The sequence below is a fragment of the Saimiri boliviensis genome, chromosome 11 (genome assembly GCF_048565385.1).
Source record: "Saimiri boliviensis isolate mSaiBol1 chromosome 11, mSaiBol1.pri, whole genome shotgun sequence".
NCBI lineage: Eukaryota > Metazoa > Chordata > Mammalia > Primates > Cebidae > Saimiri > Saimiri boliviensis.
The window spans coordinates 33,000,032-33,019,412 of record NC_133459.1 but is presented as its reverse complement, the minus strand read 5'-3'; the positions used below and the strand labels follow the sequence as shown (position 1 = coordinate 33,019,412).

Below are 19,381 nucleotides of genomic sequence, written 5' to 3'. Positions count from 1 at the left end.
AAATCTCCTAGAAGATAACATAGAAGATTGAGACAAATAAAAAAATGTATGTTGTAATCTCCAGGGCAACAACTAAAAAATACTGCAAAGAGACTTAGATTTAAAAACAAACAAACAAACAAACAAAAAAACACGAGAGTAATCAAAATGGAATACTAAGGTTATTCAACTAACCCAAATGAAGAAAAAAGATTAAGTCACAAAAAATAAAAATAAAAACAGATAAGAAAAATAAGAAACAATATCAGGACTTTTAGTCCACACAAGATGGTGTAGACCCATTTTTCCCTACTTCTACCTGGTAATTAGAATTCTAAACCCTGAAAATAGTACAAGAGATGACCAAAGGAGAACTATACTAAGAAGATAGTAAGGTAGTAAGAAGAAGGTAAGCTTGTATGCCAACCTGGGACTGGAGGAACAGCACAGTGTTTTGTGTCTTCCCACCCAACAGAGAAAGCTCACTCAGTCAGGCATTTTCTGACCCTCAGTCTAACAACATAAGAAAGTCTAAGTATGCTCATTCCTCCATGGGCTTAACTGAAGTCTCTCAAATAATATCAAATGAGCCCAGCATCTACAAGGAAGATAGATTGGCTAGGGAAGGTACTCTCCTTCCCTACTGAGCCTGAGACTCTCCCTTTCCACTGAAATAATAAGGCCAGTGGGTAGAGATCAAATACAAGCTATTCAAATACAGGGTACAACCCTGTCTGTACCCATGGATTGGAGACTCCTGTAGGTGTGCAGGTGGCACTAAAGAAATAGGCCCAGTCATGGCAGGTGACATGGTCCAGGAAGTCTCATTATCCTCACAGGCCTAAAACTCTCTTCATCTTCTCAGAGAAACCAAGTACTAAACAATTGTAGGATGGGTCTCACCATAATAACCAACCATGTTACCCAGGGAAATCCCTTTCTCCTCCTCAAGCAGCAACAGCTGAGAGCAGAGAGAGCCTCAATGGCACCAAATAAACTAACTCCGGAACTATAAGGTAACAAATTTGTGTTGTGTTGTTTTAAGCCACTGAATTTGTAGTAATTTGTTACCATAGCAATAGGAAACTAATAGAAATAGGAGACTAATATAAGAAGGGAACACTGTCCACTTCATTTTATGAGGTCAATTTTACTCTAATGTCACAACCAGACAAGGACAGTAAAAATAAAGAAAGCAACAGATCAATATCTCTCATTAATTTTAACACAAAAATCATCAAAAGATATTAGCAAGCCGAATCTCACAATGTATGAAAGTAATTATATGCTAATTATATTACAAATTGTACCATGACCAAATGAGACATTTTGGGTATACCAAGCTGGTTCAATATTCAAAACTCAATCAATGTAATCCATCATACAAGCTAAAAATGAGAAATCATATGATCTTATCAACTTATCTGACAAAATTCAATATCTATTCATCACAAAAACTTTCAGAAAAATAGAAATAGATGGAAATTACTTCAACTTGATAGAAAAGCATCTTCAAAAAAACAACACCTAATGGTAAAAGACTAAGACCAGGAACAACATGTAGATGAACACCTCATTACTCTTTTTTTTTTTTCTCTTCCCAACTTTTAGGTTCAGGGGGTACATGTGCAGGTTTGTTACATGGGTAAATTGCATGTTGCTGGGGTTTAGTGTGCAAATGATTTTATCACCCAGGTAGTAAGCATGGTACCTGATAAGTAGTTTTATGACCCTCCCATCCTCCCCATTCCACCTTCAAGTGTTCCCCAGTGTCTACTGTTTCTATCTTTATGACTATGTGTACTTAATGTTTAGCTCCCACTAATAAATGAGAATATGTGGCATTTGGTTTTTTGTTCTTATGTTAATTTGGTTAGAATAATGACCTCCAGCTGCATCTATGTTGCTGCAAAGGACATGATCTCATTCTTTCTTAAGGCTGTGTAGTATTCTATGATGTATATGTACCACATATTCTTTATCCAGTCCACCATTGATGGGTATATAAGTTTTTTTTTTTCATTTTTATTTTTAAAAGCCTACAGCACCCAGTATTCCCAGGTGGTCTCCCATCCAAGAACTAAACAGGCGTGCCCCTGCTTAGCTTCCGAGATGAGACCGAGATCGGACACGTTGAGGGTGGTAAGGCCATAGATGGGCATGTAAGTTGATTTTATGTCCTTGCTGTTATGAATAGTGCTGTGATGAACATATAAAGGCAAGTGCCCTTTTGGTAGAATGATTTCTATTCCTTTGGGCCCAGTAATGGGATTACTGGGTTGAACGGTAATTCTGTCTTAAATTCTTTGAGAAATAGCCAAACTGCTTTTCACAGTGGCTGAACTAATTTACGTTCCCATCAGCAATGTACAAGCATTCCCTTTTGTCTACAGTCTCACCAACATCTATTATTTTTTGACTTTTTAATAACAGCCATTATGACTGGTATGAGATGGTGTCTTATTGTGATTGGTGGAAATGTTGATTTGCATTTCTCTAACGATTAGTGATATAGAGCATTTTTTCAAATGCTTTTTGGCCACATATATATCTTCTTTTGAGAAGTGTCTGGTCTTGTTCTTTTCACATTTTTTAGTGGAGTTATTTTTTGCTTATTGATTTAAATTCCTTATAGATTCTGGATATTAGAACTTTTGTTGGATACATAGTTTGTTGATATGTTCTCCCATTCTGTAGGTTGCATGTTTACCCTATTGATAGTGTCATTTGCTGTGCAGAGCTTTTTAGTTTAATTAGGTCTCACTTGACTATTTTTGTTTTTGTTGTAATTGCTTTTACAGACTTCATCATGAAATCTTTGCCAAAGGCCATGTCCAGAATGGTATTTCTTAGACTTTCTTCTAGAATTAAAAAATTTATTTTAGAACTCATATTTAAATCTTCAATCTATTTTGAGTTGATTTTTGTATATGGTCAAAGGAAGGGGTCCAGTTTCAATCTCCTGCATGTGACTAGCCAGTTATACCAACACCATTTAATAAATTGGGACTCCATTCCCCATTGCTTGTTATTGTTGAATTTGTCAAAGGTCATATAACTCTTAAGTATTCTTTAAACTGTTCCATTGGCAAAAGGGGTCTTCTTTTGTGCCAGTACCATCCTGTTTTGGTTACGGTAGCCTTATAGTACAGATTGAAGCTGGGTAATGTGATGCCTCCTGCTTTGTTCTTTGTGCTTAAGATTGCTTTGGCTATTTGGGCTCTTTTTTGGTTCCATATGATTTTTTTTTTTTTTTTTTTTTTTTTGAGACAGAGTTTCACTCTTGTTGCCCAAGCTGGAGTGCAATGGTGTGATCTCGGCTCACTGCAACCTCCACCTCCCAGGTTCAAGCGATTCTCCTGCCTCAGCCTCCTTAGTAGCTGGGATTACAGGCATGTGCCACCACACCCAGCTAAGTTTTGTATTTTTAGTAGAGACGGGGTTTCTTCATGTTGGTCAAGCTGGTCGGTTGAACTCCTGACCTCAGGTGATCCGCCTACCTCAGGTGATCTGCCCACCTCAGCCTCCCAAAGTTCTGGGATTACAGGCGTGAGTCACAGCACCCAGTCCCATATGAATATTAGAAGTTTTTTCTAGTTCTGTGAAAAATGATTTTGGTAGTTTGATAGAAATATCACCGAATCTGTAAGTTGTTTTGGTTTCTGTGGACTTTTTAACAATATTGATTCTCCTGTGCATGAGCATGAACTGTTTTTCCATTTGTTTGTGTTGTCTCTAATTTCTTTAAGCAGTGTTTTATAATTTCTGTCATAGTGATCTTTCACCTCTTGGTTAGCTGTATCCCCAGGTATTTTATTGTGTGTGTGTGTGTGTGTGTGTGGCTATTGTGAATGTGATTGTTTCTTTTTTCAAATTATCTTTTCTTTTTAATTATACTTTAAGTTCCAGGGTACATGTGCAGAATATGCAGGTTTGTTACATAGGTATACACATGCCATGATGGTTTGCTGCATCCATCACCCTATTATCTACATTAGGTATTTCTCCTAATGCTAACCCTCCCCAATCCCCCCACCCCCTGCTATACCTCCCTTAACCCTCCCATCCCCCAACAGGCCATGATGTGTGATGTTCCTCTCCCTGTGTCCATGTGTTCTCATTGTTCAACACCCACTTATGAGTGAGAACATGCAGTGTTTGGTTTTCTGTTCTTGTGTCAGTTGACTTGGTTGTCAGTTTGGGCATTATTTGTGTATAGAAATGCTACTGATTTTTGTACATTGATTTTATATCCTGAAACTTTACTGAAGTTGTTTATCAGCTCTGGGAGCCTTGGGCAGAGACTGTGGGGTTTTCTAGTTATAGAATCATATCATATGTGAAGAAAGAGACTTTGATTTCTTGTCTTCCTATTTTGATGACTTCTATTTCTTTCTCTTCCCTGATTTCTGTGGATAGGATTTCCAGTACTACATTGAAGAGGAGCAGGGAGAGTGGGTAACCTTGTCTTGTTCCAATTCTCAAGGGGAATGCTTCCAGCTTTTGCCTGTTCATTATGAATGTTGGCTGTGGCTTTGTCAAAGATGGCTCTTATTATTTTGAGGTATGTTCCTTCAACACCTACTTTGTTATATCTATTGAGATGGTCATGTAATTTTTGTTTTTAGTTCTGTTTATGGGAGAATTACACTTATTGATTTGCATATGTTGAACCAACATATGTTTGCATCCCAAGAATAAAGCCTATTTGATCATGGTGGATTAGATTTTGATGTTCTGCCAGATTTGGTTTGCTAGTATTGTGTTGAGGATTTTCACATCTATGTTCATCAGGGATATTGGCCTGAAGTTCTCCTTTTTCATTGTGTCTCTGCCAGGTTTTGGTATTGGAATAATGCTGGCCTCATAGAATGAGTTAGGGAAGAGTCCCTCCTCCTCATTTTTTGTAATAATCTCCGTAGGATTGGTACCAACTCTTCTTTGTACGTCCGGCAGAATTTGGCTGTGAATCCATCTGGTCCAGGGCTTTTTGTGGTGATAGGCTTTTTATTACTGACTCAGTTGTGCAACTCATTATTGGTCTGTGCATGTTTCTGGTTATATCTTGGGAAGTTGTGTGTTTCCAGGAATTTCCATTTCTTCCAGGTTTTCAAGTTAATGTGCATAGAGGTGCTCATAACAGTCTCTGAGGGTTTTATGTATTACCATGGGAGTCAGAGGTAATGTCACCTTTGTCATTTCTGATTGTGTTTATTTGGATTTTCTCTCTTTTTTTCTTTATTAATATAGCTAATGGTCTATCAATCTTGTTTATTCTTTCAAAAAATCAACTTTTTATTTCATTGATCTTTCATATGGATTTTCACATCTCATTCAGCTCACCTCTAATTTTGTTATTTATCTTTTTCTGCTAGCTTTTGGGGTGGTTTGCTCTTGTTTTTCTGTTCCTCTAGGTATAATGTTAGGTTGTTAATTTGAGATCTTTCTAAATTTTGATGTAGACATTTAGTGCAATAAGCTTTCCTCTTAAAATTGTTTTAGCTGTGCCCCAGAGATTCTGGTATGTTGTGTTTTTGCTTTTGTTAATTTCAAATAATTTGTTGATTTCTGCCTTAATTTCATTCTTTACCCTAAAGTCATTTAGGAGCAGGTTGTTTAATTTCCATGTAATTGTATAGTTTTGAGAGATCTCCTTGGTATTGATTTATATTTTTACTGTGCTCTGTGCTCAGAGTGTGGTTGGTATGATTTCAGTTTTGTTTAATTTGTTGAGAGTTGCTTTAGCATGTGGTCGATCTTTGCATATGTGCTGTATGAGGATGAGAAGAACGTCTATTCTATTGTTGAGTGAAGTATTCTGTATATATCTGCTAGGGTTATTTGGTTAAGGGTCTAGTTTAGGTCCTGAATATCTTTGTTAGTTTGCTGACTCAATGAACTGCCTCACACTGTCAATGGGATGTTGAAGTCTCCTACTGTTATTGTATGGCTATCTAAGTCTCTTTGTAGGCCTGTAAGAACTTCATTTATGAATCTGGGTGGCCCAGTGCTGGGTGCATATAGATTTAGGACAGTTAAGTCCTCTTATTGGATTGAACCCTTTATTTTTATGTAATAACGCCCTTCCTTGCCCTTTTTGATCATTGCGAGCTTAAAGTTTGTTTTGTCTGAAATTAGAATAGCAACTCTTCTCTTTTTTGCTTTCATTTTACTTGATAGATTTTTCTCCATTCCTTTACTTTGAACCTATGGGTGTCATTGCATGTGAGATGGGTCTCTTGAAGATAGCACACAATTGGGTCTGGCTTCTTTATCCAACTTGCTACACTTTGCCTTTTCAGTGAGATATTTAGCTCACTCTGTGTTCAAGATCAATATTGACATGTGAGGATTTGATCTTGTCATCATGTTGTTAGCTAGTTGTTATGTATATTGATTGTGTATTTGCTTTATAGTGTTAATGAACTAATTACTTAACTGTCTTTTTGTGGTGGCAGGTGTTGAGCTTTTGTTTCCATGTTTAGCATTCCATTAAATATCTCTCATAAGGCAGTTCTAGTGGTAATGAATTCCCATAGCATTTACTTGTCTAAAAAAAGATTTGCATTTCTATTTCACCTATGAAACTTAGTTTGGCTGGATATGAAAATCTTGACTGGAATTTCTTTTCTTTAAGGATGCTGTATATAGGCCCCCAGTATCTTCTGGCTCTGATGCAAGATCCTCTTTTAGCTTGATGGGGCTCCCTTTGTATGTGACCCACCCTTTCTTTCTAGCTGCCTTTAAGATATTTTTCTTTTATGATGAACTTGGAGAGTCTGATGTCTATATGTCTTGAGGATGATCATCTTGTATAGTATCTCACTCTGAATACCTTGAATTTGCATGTTGACTTCTCTAGTGAAGTTGGACAATATTCTCAAATATGTTTTCTGAGTTTCTTGCTCTTTCACCCTCCCTTTCACAGATTCCAATGGGTTATAGTTTTGTTCTCTTTACATAATCCCATATTTCTCAGAGGTTTTTTCATTTTTTATTTTTCTCTGCCTGCATTGATTTGAAGGAGTGATCTTCAAGCTCTGAGGTTCTTTCCTCAACTTGGTCTATCCTGTTATTAATGCATCCAGTTATATGATAAAATTTCTGTCATGAATTTTTTATTTTTCAGAAGTTCAGTTTGATTATTTCTTAAAATGGTTATGTCGTCTTTCAACTCTTAGATCATTTTACTGCTTTTCCCGAAAGGGGTCTTAACCTTCTCCTGTATCTCAGGGAAAGTTGAGCTTGTTTGCCATCCACATTCTGAATTCTATGTTATTTCAATCTGGTTAAGAACCATTGCCAGGGAGCTAGTGCAGTCATTTGGAGGTAAGAAGATACTCTGGTTTTTAGAATTGCCAGATTTCTTGCAGTAGCTTTTTCTCATCTCTGTGGGCAACGCTTTAATCCTTGAAGTTGCTGTCCTTTGGGTCAGTCTTCTTGCCTCTCTAGTCTTTGATTGTGGTATAAGTTGGGTCTGGTTTATTGGCTTTGTTTCTGGATGCTTTCAGAGGGCCCAGGCTCAGTTCAGCATTCCTGGACTGTGTGCTCTAACTCTGGAGGGCTGGAACTAGGCCTGCAGGTTTTTTGTCTGGCCCCTCAAGGTCAAGCACTTGCTGTACTGGAGAGGTGAGGTGTTCCTAGTTTGCTGTCAATAACATTTCTATGGGGGCTGCTGGCAAAAGCACAGTGGAGTGGAGGGGGTGCCGCTGGAGACTGCACTGTGGTGGGGGGACTGCAGGTGAGTGCACACCAATGGGGTAGTGAGGGGGTTGTGGGTGCATGTGTGCCAGCAGGGGAGTAGTTGGTCCCCAGGTGCGTGGGTGCTGGTGGGGTGGTGGTGGATCCCCATGTGTGTTCATCGGCAGAATGGCAAAGGGATGCTGTGGGTGAATGCATACTGGTTGAGGAAGGCTGCAGGCGGATATATCCTAGTGGGGGTCTGCCTAAAAAGTGCTCCTATGGGAAGGTAGGGGCTGCTAGCAAAAGAGCTATGGCAGTAGCCACTGAGAAGCATTTTAACAGGGCAGCTCAGGCTGCACTGCAAGTGGGTGCAGCCATACAGGGACCCTGGGAGAAGCTGGCAGACAGAGGGCATTCCGATCAGACTGACTGCATCCCATGGATAAGACAGTCCTGCTGTCTCCAGGTCCAGCAGATAACAAAGGGTAAAGTCACCTAGAGGAGTATGGCAAGCCTTGGGGGATGGGTGCAAATGGCTGTGCTCAAGTGTACCCATTCCCATGTCAAATCCTCTGGGCTCCTCACAGACTAGAGTTCTGTCTCTGCCAAATCTTGAAGGAATTTTCCTTGCCAACTCAAATGCCTGTGAGGGTCATGGGGTCTCCCACAGATAATATCCTGGAGGTCTGTGACTAGAGTGTGCCACTCCACACTTACTGCACTCATCCCTTCTCTAGGAGGCACACAGGGTCAGGAACATGTCCCGGTGCTTGGCAACCCCATACAGGGTTTCCAGCTTCCTTCCTTTTAACCCTAGAGTCTGCGTCCTCTCTGTATCCATTCTCAATGCCTTCTCTCCAAAGATCTGTTCAGAGTGTGTTAGTCTACTTGGTGGTCTGGTCTCTCAGTGGGAGAAGCTTTTCCTGGCTGTGTCTAACCAGCCACCTTGGCTCTCCTACTCACCACTCTTACTGAACAGAACTGGAATTCCTACCTACTAAATTAAGGCAAGAAAAAAGGCATATCAGGCATACAAATTGGAAATAAAGAAATAAAACATATCTATTTGCAGATGACAGCAGTAAACACATAGAAAAATAAAAACAAAGCAACTACAAAAGAAAACTCTTCCTAGAATTAACTGGTGAGTTCAACAAGATTCCAGGATATAAGATCAATACACAAAGAGCAATTGTATTTTATTACTAACACATACATTTATGAATATGTAGAAACCTAAACTAAAAACACAATTCCTTTATATAGTAACTCCAAATAAAATACTTAGGTATAGAATTAATAAAACATGTATGTAATCTGTATGTTGAAAATTATAAAATGCTGATAAAAAAATAAAAAACCAAAATTAATGGAGTGACCAACCATGTTCATGGATTGAAAGATTCAATGCATTAATTATCCCCAAATTGATCTATAGGTTTAGTGGAATGTCTATAAAAATTTCTGAGAGAGTTTATGGAATCATATACAGACTTATTATAAAATGTACATGGAAGAACACAGGCCCTAGTATAGCTAAAATAATCTTGGCAAAGAATAAAGTAGGAAAAGTAAACAATATTAATTAATATTGGTGGATTGTATCCATGTCACTATCCTAATTTTGATATTATACTATACTTTGGCAAAATGTTACCACTGAAGAAAATTGGAGGAAAAGTACAAGGAATTTTTCTTAGCATTTAAAAAACATGCTTCATTGAGGTATGATTGATATATCAAAAGCTATACATATTTAATTTATACAACTTGATAGGTTTGGGGATAAGTATACACCCATAAAACCATCAATGCCTTAAACATATCCATCACCTCTTAAAGTTTCATCTCACCTCCTGTTTTATTATTGGTGGAAAGGACACTTGAAATAAGATATATGATCTTAGGAAATTTTAAATATGCAATAAAGTACTGTTAGCCATAGGGACTATGTTGTATAGTAGATCGCTAGAACTTATTTTTCTTACATAACTGAAACATTTACCCCTTAATGGTCTTACAATTGCAAGTGAATCTAGTCTACATTACCTCAATAAAAATTCAATTAGAAATCAATTAGCAGCCAGGCATGGTGGCTTGTGTCTGTAATCCCAGCACTTTGGGAGGCTAAGGCAGGTGGATCACCTGAGGTCAGGAATTCAAGACCATCCTGGCCAACACATGGTAAACCTCGTCTCTACTAAAAAAAAAAAAATACAAAACTAGCTGGACGTGGTGGTGGGCACTTGTAATTCCAGCTACTCAAGAGGCAGAGTCAGGAGAATCAATTAAACCTGGGAGGCAGAGGTTGCAGTGAGCCAAGATCACGCCATTGCACTCAAGCCTGGGTGACAAGAGTAAAACTCTGTCCACCCCCCCTCCAAAAACAGGAGCAAGTAGCAAATGACACACATAAGCACAACTTTATCAATAATTGTGTTAAATATATATAGATTTCAGTTATTAGGCAGATATTTTCAGAATGGAAAAAATCCTGGCCTAGATATATGATATCTACAAGACACAAGTAGTTTTAAAGTATTTTTAAAAAAATACTTCCCTCTAAAAAGACAAACAACTTCCCATTCATATGTCTTCATTCTTTATTTTATTTTTTGTTTTTGAGATGAGTCTCACTAGAGTGCAGTGGTGTGATCTTGACTGACTGCAACCTCTGCCTCTCAGGTTCAAGTGATTCTTCCACCTTAGCCACTTGAGTAGCTAGTATTACAGATGCACACCATCATGCCCAGCTACATTTTTGTACTTTCAGTAGAGACAGGGTTTTGCCATGTTGGTCAGGCTGGTCTCAAACTCCTGACTTCAAGTAATCTGCCTGCCTCAGCCTCCCAAAGTGCTGGGATTACAGGTGTGAGCCATTGCATCCAGCCAATCTTTAAAAGCTGAAATAAACATTTAAATATCATATAAAAAAGACTTTAAGACAAGGAGTATTACCAATTTTTTTAAATTTATAGGAATAAAAACTGATAGAATTAAGGGAAGAAACAGAAAACACATAATCTTATTTGTCTCATAGTAGTCAGTAGAATTACCAGAATTTTTTTAAAAAGTATATATATATAATGAATTTGTGAATTTAAGGAAGTTGAGTGACATTGCCACTGCTTTGACCTAATATGACAGAAAACACATGCTTTGCAAGGGCACATATAATATTCAACAAAATAGATAATATGTTGGGCCAAAAAAACTAGTCTGCATAAAACTCAGAAAGTCTGTTACCATTTGACTACTTCACAAGAAATGCTAAAGTGGGTACTTCAGGTTGAAATAAAAGGACACTAGATAGTAACTCAAAGCCACATGAAGAAGATCTCTGGCAAAGTAAATATCTGAAAAATGTCAAAGTCAGTATAATTGTGTTTTTAGTTTGTATTTCCTCTTTTTTTTATATAAGACTTAAAAGACAAATGGAACTTTTAAATGATAAGTTTGTTATCAAGTACACAATGTATAAAATATAATTTGTGACTAATGTAAGTGGGAGCTTAATTTTTGTACAGAATTAAAGTTGACAGCAATTCAAATTAGATTGTTATGAATTTAGGATGTTATGTATAATTCCCCCATAGTAGCCATAAATAAAATATTTAAGGAACATACACAACAAGAAATGAGAAAAGCATCAAACAGTTCACTACCAAAAAATCATCTATACATAAAAGAAGGTAAAAATAGGAGAACTTAGAGATAGAAGAATTATAAGACATACAGAAAATGCATAGCAAAATGGCAGAAGTAGGTCCTTTCTTATCAGTAATCATATTAAATGTAAATAGGTTAAATTCTCCAGTCAAAAGGCAGAGATTGCCAAAATTGGTTGGTTTTGTTGGTTTGTTTGTTTTAAAGCATGATCTAGCTACAGACTGGCTACAAAAGATCACTTTGATCCAAAGACACAAAATAAGTTGAAAGTGAAAGAATGGAAAAAGAAAAATTCCAAGCAAATAGTAATGACAAGAGAGCCAAAGTGGCTCTACTAAAATCATGCAAAATAGAGTTTAAGTGAAAAACTGTTATTAGAGACAAAGAAAAACATTATATATTGATAAATGGGTCAATTCATCAAGAAAGTATAACAATTATAAACAAATATGCATCAAAACATGTGAAACCCCAAGATATATGAAACAGAACCACAAAATATATAAAACAAACACTGAAAAAATAGAAGAGAGAAATAGATAGTTCTATGATAGTTGTAGACTTTGGTATTCTACTTTCAACAATAGATGGAATATCTAGACAGAAGATAAATAAGGAAATAGAGGGCTTGAAAAACACTATAAATCAACTAACAGACATAGATTGAACACTTCCACTCAACAACAACAGAATATGCTCTTCTCAACTGTACATGAAATATTCTCTAGGATAGAGCATATGTTAGGCCACAAGATATATCTTAACAAACTTAAAAATATTAAAATTATACAAAATATGTTTTCTGATCACAGTAAAATGAAATTCAATCAATAACAGAAAGAAAACTGAAAAATCTGTAAATATGTGGAAATAAGACAATATCCTTTTAACCAATGGGTTCAAAAGAAATCACAAGAGAAATTAGAAAAAAAAACATGAATGTAAATGAAAATACAACTTACTAAAACCTACGGAATGAAATAAAGACTGAAAATACAACTTACTAAAACCTACGGAATGAAATAAAGACAGTTGTTAAATAGAAACGTATACATGTAAATGCATACATTAACGAAGAAGAAAGAATCTCAAATAACCTAACTTTACACCTTGAGGAACTAGAAGGAGATCAAGTTACATCAAAGTAGCAGAAGAAAGAAAATAATAAAAACTATAGCAGAGTTAAGTAAAACACAGAATAGAAGATCAATAGAATTACTGAAGCCACAGTTGATTTCTAGAAAAGATCAGTAAAATTTATCTTAGGTAGACTGACAAAGAAAAAAGAAAAGGTACAACTAAAATTAAAAACAAAAGTGGGGATATTAGTGCCAATCTTACAGAAATAAAAGGGATTATAAGAGAATACAGAAACTTGTATGTCAATATTTATTGCAGAATTATTCACAATAGTCCAAAGGTAGAATCAACCCAAGTGTCTATAAACAGATAGATGTATAAACAAAATGTGGTATATATGTGCAGTGAAATATTATTCAGCCGTAAAAAGGAATGAAGTTCTGATACACGCTGCAAAACGAACAAATCTTGACAATTTTATGCTAAGTGAAATAAGCCAGACGCAAAAGACAAATGTTGTATGATTTGTTATTAGAAATATATATATATAACAAGCAAATTCGTAAAACCATAAAGTAGATTAAAAGTTACCAGGGCCTAAGTGAGAGGGTGGAGGGATGAGCAATTATTGTTTAATGATAACAAAGTTTCTATTTGTGGTAATCAAAAAGTTTTGAAAATAGATAGTACAGATGGTTGCACAACACTATAAATGTAATTAATGCCACTGAATTGTACACTTCAAATGGCTAAAATGGTTAATTTTATGTTTTATTTATTTCATTACAATAAAAAAGAAAGTCTTTCAAAAATTGTTGCTGGAACAACTGGATGATTTACATGAAAAAAATAAACTCCAAACTCTGTCTCAAACTGTATCCACAAATTAATTCAAGATGTGTAGAGACAGACCTAAATGTAAAAGCTGAAACTGTAAAGCTTTTAGGAAAAAATACTATTGTGACCTGGGATCATCAAAGATCTATCAGGCAAAGCACAGGAAGCAATGACTGTAAAATAAGAAATTGATAAATTAGACTTCATCAAAATTTAAATGTTCTGCTGATGAAAATACACCATTAAGAAAATGAATGGGCAATATACAGCCTAGGAGAATGCATTCACAACGCATTTATCTTACAAAGGACTTGTATCTAGAATATATAAAGAACTACAGCTCCAAAATAAAATGGACAAACAACCCAATAAATATACTCAAAGGACTTGAGGAGGTCTCCAAGAGTCCTGAGAGTCTCAAGGAGAGACAATGACAAATATATGAATAATTAGAAAGCAAATGAAAAAGTTTTCAACCTCATTCATTGTCAGAGAAATGCAAATTAAAATCACAATGAGTTGCACTACATACTCATTAGAATAGCAAACATTTAAAAGATTGAAAACAAGATATTACTAAGGATGTGAGCAAGCAGAATTTTCATATATTGATAGAGAGGGCATAAAATGGTACATCCACTTTGGAAACAGTTTTGGCAGTTTCTTATAAAGTTAAGCCTAGAATTACCCTGTGACTGCATAATTCCATTTCCAAGTACTTATCAAAAAGAGATAAAAGAAAATACTCATTCAAAAACTTGTTCACAGCAAATTTATTCCTAATAACCAAGACCAGAAGTAACACAGATGTACATCAGTATGAGAATGGGTTTAAAAATTGTGATGTATTCATAAAATGAAAATACCAATCAAAAATTAAAAACTATGTTATGGATACATGCAACAATGTGAATATCACAGATATTGTACTGAGCAAAAATAGCCAGACAGAAAATTTGTCAGACTTTATTAATCCATGTATATAAAGTTCTAAAATGTTTTTTTAAATGATGAAAAAATCAAAACAGGGTGGTTTGCCTGTAGGCTGGGGGTGAGAATTGACTGGGCAAGGACACGAAAGGACTTTTTGGATAGGAGTGCAAGTTACACAGATGTAGCCATTCATCAAAACTGTACAGCTTATGTTGTGCATTTCAATATATATTTGAATCTTATTTCAAAAAATATGATTATTAAAAATATATAAATAAGATAAAAAATAAGAAAGGGCCAGCCATGTGCACAAAAGGGAAATGGCTAATGATAGATGGAACAGGCTCTGTAAAGCTTGATTACAGCAAAATTCTTGTTTAAGAAGGTAAAAGGTCAGTGGGGCTGGCACAGAGTTGAAAAAGAGAATGGAATGAGCAAACCACTGAGTTAGACATGGCCCAGATCACATACGCCCAGTTAAGCCAGGAAAAGGAGTGTTCACTTTTTTTTTTTTTTTTTTAAGTATAATGGAAAACCATTGGAGAGTTTTAAGAAGGGAAACACCATGATCCAATTTGAGTTTTTAAAAAGATTACTCTAGCAGCTGTGTGGGAAATAAATCGGAGAAGCCAAGAGCCAAATCGGGAAAACTAGAAAAGCAGCCAGTGCGGTTGTCTTGGTAAGAAATAGAAATGGGGCCGGGCACGGTGGCTCAAGCCTGTAATCCCAGCACTTTGGGAGGCCGAGGCGGGTGGATCACAAGGTCAAGGCATCGAGACCATCCTGGTCAACATAGTGAAACCCCGTCTCTACTAAAAATAAAAAAAAAATTAGCTGGGCATGGTGGCCCGTGCCTGTAATCCCAGCTACTCAGGAGGCTGAGACAGGAGAATTGCCTGAACCCAGGAGGCGGAGGTTGCGGTGAGCGAAGATCGCGCCATTGCACTCCAGCCTGGATAACAAGAGCGAAACTCCGTCTCAAAAAAAAAAAAAAAAAAAAAAAGAAAGAAAGAAAGAAAGAAAGAAAAGAAAAAAGAAATAGAAATGATCAGAACTACTAGGTAGTAGCAGCAGAGAAGAAAATTGACCATTTCAAGACATACTTAGGATAGGAAGAATTGAACTTAATAACAGATGAATGTGGGGAAGGAATTAGAAGAGAGGGAGAAACAAGGATGGCATCCAAGTTTATGACTGGAGAAATTGAGCAAAGGGTGATGCCGTTTCATTTGCAAAGGTGGGAAAGACTGGGAGAATTGGGTGTGGTCAGAGAGAGGAGCCTGAGGACATTTGGACAGGGTAAATCTGAGGATCAAGTAGAGAAGTCAGTGATGTCTCTGGATATAAATGTGTAGATGTCAAAGGAGAGTTTGGTCTGGGAATATAAATTAGAGAGTCTTCAGCCTCTGACAGCATTTAAAGCTCTGGAAGTGGATGAGAGTGAGAAGAAAGTTCAGAGAGAGCCCGGGGCCCAGCTGAGTACTGGGGAACACACAGAAGAAAGGTGATGAAACCAGGAAGAAGACAGAGAAGTGGCCAGAAGATAGGTGAAAAACAGAAGACACTGATGTCATGAGAGCATTTTGAGGAGGTAAGTATCAGCTGTGTTAAAGAAGCTAAAATGGTCAGTAAGAGTACAGTGTCTACAGAACTTAACAACAAGGACATTGCTGGTAACCTTGGCAAAATCAGTGGCAGTTGGAGCAGGGGTAGCTGAACCCATACTGCACCAAACAAAGGAGAATTTACTATGAAGAGGCCATGAAAATTGGGGTACAGAAGGTTTGCAAGAGAGAAAGCATGAAGTAGGCTATTAGAGAGTGGGAAATCTGGATGCTGGGATTGCCAGCCACTGATGAGAGTCCTCCTAAAGACATGCTTGTGTGGCACCAGTATATTTCTTAACGTAAGTCTCAGTGAAGAAGGGTATCAAATTAAAAAATAACACTAGCAAAGCTGGTTACCTTGGATGTGTGATGTAGTTAACCTACTTGGATATAGCCATGGAGAAGACAAATGATTGGGTACCTTCATAGTTGGAGTTTTTCAGCAGAGTATAAAAAATGGAGAGATGAACAAGGGAGTTGAGATTGTTTGCAAGGGGGTAATTATGGTAGCACACCACAAAATCTCGTTGGTTAAAGAAGAGAAGCAAACACAAAGGGAGGCTGAGGGCATATGGAAACCTCTCTCTCTCTCTCTCTCTCTCTCTCTCTCTGCGTGTGTGTGTGTGTGTGTGTGTGTGTGTGTGTGTGTGTGTGTTGGGGTTTGGGAGTGAGAATCAATAATTGGATTTCAGGGGGCACTTGAGAACCTGAATGCAATGATAGTTTGTAATCAGAGGGCAGCATGCTGGAATTTTAATTTGGGAGGTAGTAGTACCATTTGGGATAATAACTTAGAGTTAAAGGGGAAACCTTGAATATCAGTGGTGAAGTGGAAGAAAGCATCCTTTGAGAATGAGGAGCTGTAAAAACCCAAAGGATGGTGTATTAGTTCGTTCTCACACTGCTAATAAAGTCATACCCAAGACCGGGTAATTTATAAAGGAAAGAGGTTTAATTGACTCACAGTTCAGCATGGGTGGGGAGGCCTCAGGAAACTTAACAATCGTGGTAGAAGGGGAAGCAAGCATGTCTTCTTCACATGCCAGTAGCAAATAGACCTGCCAAGCATGTTGGGAAAGTCCCCTATGAAGCCATCAGATCTTTTGAGAACTCACTATCATGAGAGTAACATAAGGTAACCACCTCCATGATTGAATTGCCTCCCATCGGGTCCCTCCCATGATACATGGGGATTATGGGAACTACGATTCAAGATGAGATTTGGTTGGGGACACAGCCAGACCATACCAGATGGTATGTTCCTTTGCTAGGGCTGCTGTAATGAAGTACCACAGACTGGGTGGCTTAAACAGAAGAAATGTATTTTCTTAGCATTCTGGAGGCTAGAAATCCAAGGTCAAGGTGTTGGCAGTTTCAGTTTCTTCTGAGGCCTCTCTCCCAGACTTGCAATTGGCCATATTCTCTCTATATCTTCATAAGCCTTTACCCCAGTCTTCGTGCTTCTGTGTTCTAATCTCTTCTTATCAGGACATTAGTCATATTGGATATGACCTCATTTTACCTTAATTGCCTCTTTAAAGGCCCTGTCTCCAAATGCAGTCACATTCTGGGGTACAGGGAGTAGGACATCAACATACGAATTCAGTCAGGGGAGGGCATGACAAGCCCAGAACAACAGAGTATTAGAAGAATCAGTTGTGTGGACTTTGGGGTGAGCAGTAACTAGACAAAGGAGAAGATGAAGAACCAGGAACTAAGCCTTCAGTGAATTCAGGAGAGTGACCAGGTAGCAGCCACAGTCATGTGTGCCTGGTAGAGGCGGGCTGTGTTGAGACCCGTAGTTCCTAGATCTCAACAGAGTGGTTGCTTTCAGAAAGAGGACAGAGGCGATCTGGAAGCAGCCACAAGGAGTAAGGGAACAACCAGTCTCCCTCCTTGGTCATGAGGAATTTGGAAATATGATCCTGTAAACACAGGCTCTACCTGAGACCGCTGCCAAAGCAGGGCTGTCCTCAGGCAATAGCCATGTTTCCAAAAAGGCAGCTGGGGAATGGGGTGTGGGGAAGAGGCTGAAGACACAGGAGATTTGGCCAGTCAGCAAGAGTCCACATGAGAGGTGTCTGGTCCCCTGCCCTGCAGCGTGTGTGCACGTGTGTGTGTATTCCATGTCCCATCTATTTCAAGGCTATCATTCAGCATTTCCCCCTCCAGAGCAATAATTCTCATTGTCTCATTGTCTAATGCCCATGTGGGACATTTTTGCCACTTAATTTTTTTTAACTTTTATTTTCAGTTCAGGGTACATGTGCATGTTTGTTATATAGGTAAATTGCTTGTCACAGGAGTTTGGTGTATGGATTATTTTGACACCCAGGTAATAAGCATAATGCCTGATAGGTCGTTTTTTGTTCCTCTCCCTCTGCTTTAAATTGGTGGCTGGAAGAACCACACTCAGGAGCAAGAGGGGACGCCTGTGAAATAGTAGCCGACTCGCCGATTGAACTTCCAAATCCATGAGTCAATTTGTTCCTGGCAAGCAGTGCCCCCAAGAGCCCAGGGGCAGCTTTCTCTCCACGAGTCCAAGGACAACCTAAAGTTAAAGAATCACATCCTGGGGTTTGGTGTCTCTGCTGGCTTTTAACATCAAAAGGATCCAATTAAAATGACAAGGGTTTAAATGCCTCTTATTTTATTCTCATAATGTCAGGTGATTCTTCCCTTCAGATTTATATATTAATGTTCAAAATTTAAAAATCAGCTGTGTGCAGTGGCTTAAGCTAATCCTACAAGACATATTTGGCCAAATAAGCATGCGCAAATGCAGAAATTCAAGTTTCAAGCTGGAACATCTGAAGGACAGGATGTGCCTACCCGTTTAGTACATTTTACTCCGTGGACTGAGCCAGGCACTTTAGGAAGATGATACATTGCTAAAGACTATCTAGAAACAGGAAAACAAACCCAAGCCAGAGAAAGCTTTCTCAGCTTAAATAGAGGAGCTCCTTAAGGAAATGGGCTGAACTTCAATTATCTTCATCACTAGGAAGAAAGAAAATCAGGATTTTCTTAATTTTTAAATTTCTATTTATTTTTTCTTTTATTTTAGGATCCAGGGTAAGGGTACATGTGCAGGTTTGTTACATGGGTATATTATGTGATGCTGAGGTTTTGGATACGATTGAACCCATCACTGAGGTAGTAAGCATAGCACCCAATAGTTTTTCAACGCTTCCCCTCTCTCTACCTCCCCTCTCTAGAGGTCCCCCAGTGTTTCATGTTCCCATCTTTATGATCATGTGTACTCAATGTTTAGTGCCCATTTATAAGTGAGAACCTGGGGTATGTGGTTTTCTGTTCCCATATTAATTTGCTTAGAATAATGACCTCCGGCTTCTTTCATGTTGCTGCAAAGAACATGCATTTGTTATTTTTGTAGTATTCCATGGTAGATATGTACCATATTTTCTTTATCCAACCCACCATGTATGGACATCTCTTTGCTATTGTGAATAGTGCTGTAATGAATATACACTTGCATGTGTGTTTTTGGTAGAGTGATTTATTTTCCCTTGGGTATCTACCCAGAAGAAGCTAAATATGTGAGACTATCTGGATAGCATCTCAATCTAAAG

General features: G+C 37.7%; 1 long non-coding RNA gene across 1 annotated transcript in view; it reads left to right on the top strand.

Annotated features, from left to right (window-relative positions):
- Window positions 1-4,330: 4,330 nt before the first annotated feature.
- Window positions 4,331-19,381, top strand: part of LOC141580390 (uncharacterized) — a 31,003-nt gene continuing 15,952 nt past the window's right edge. Inside the window, exon 1 of the long non-coding RNA XR_012512601.1 lies at window positions 4,331-4,543. This is a non-coding gene — a long non-coding RNA (uncharacterized LOC141580390). The remainder of the gene's footprint in view (window positions 4,544-19,381) is intronic.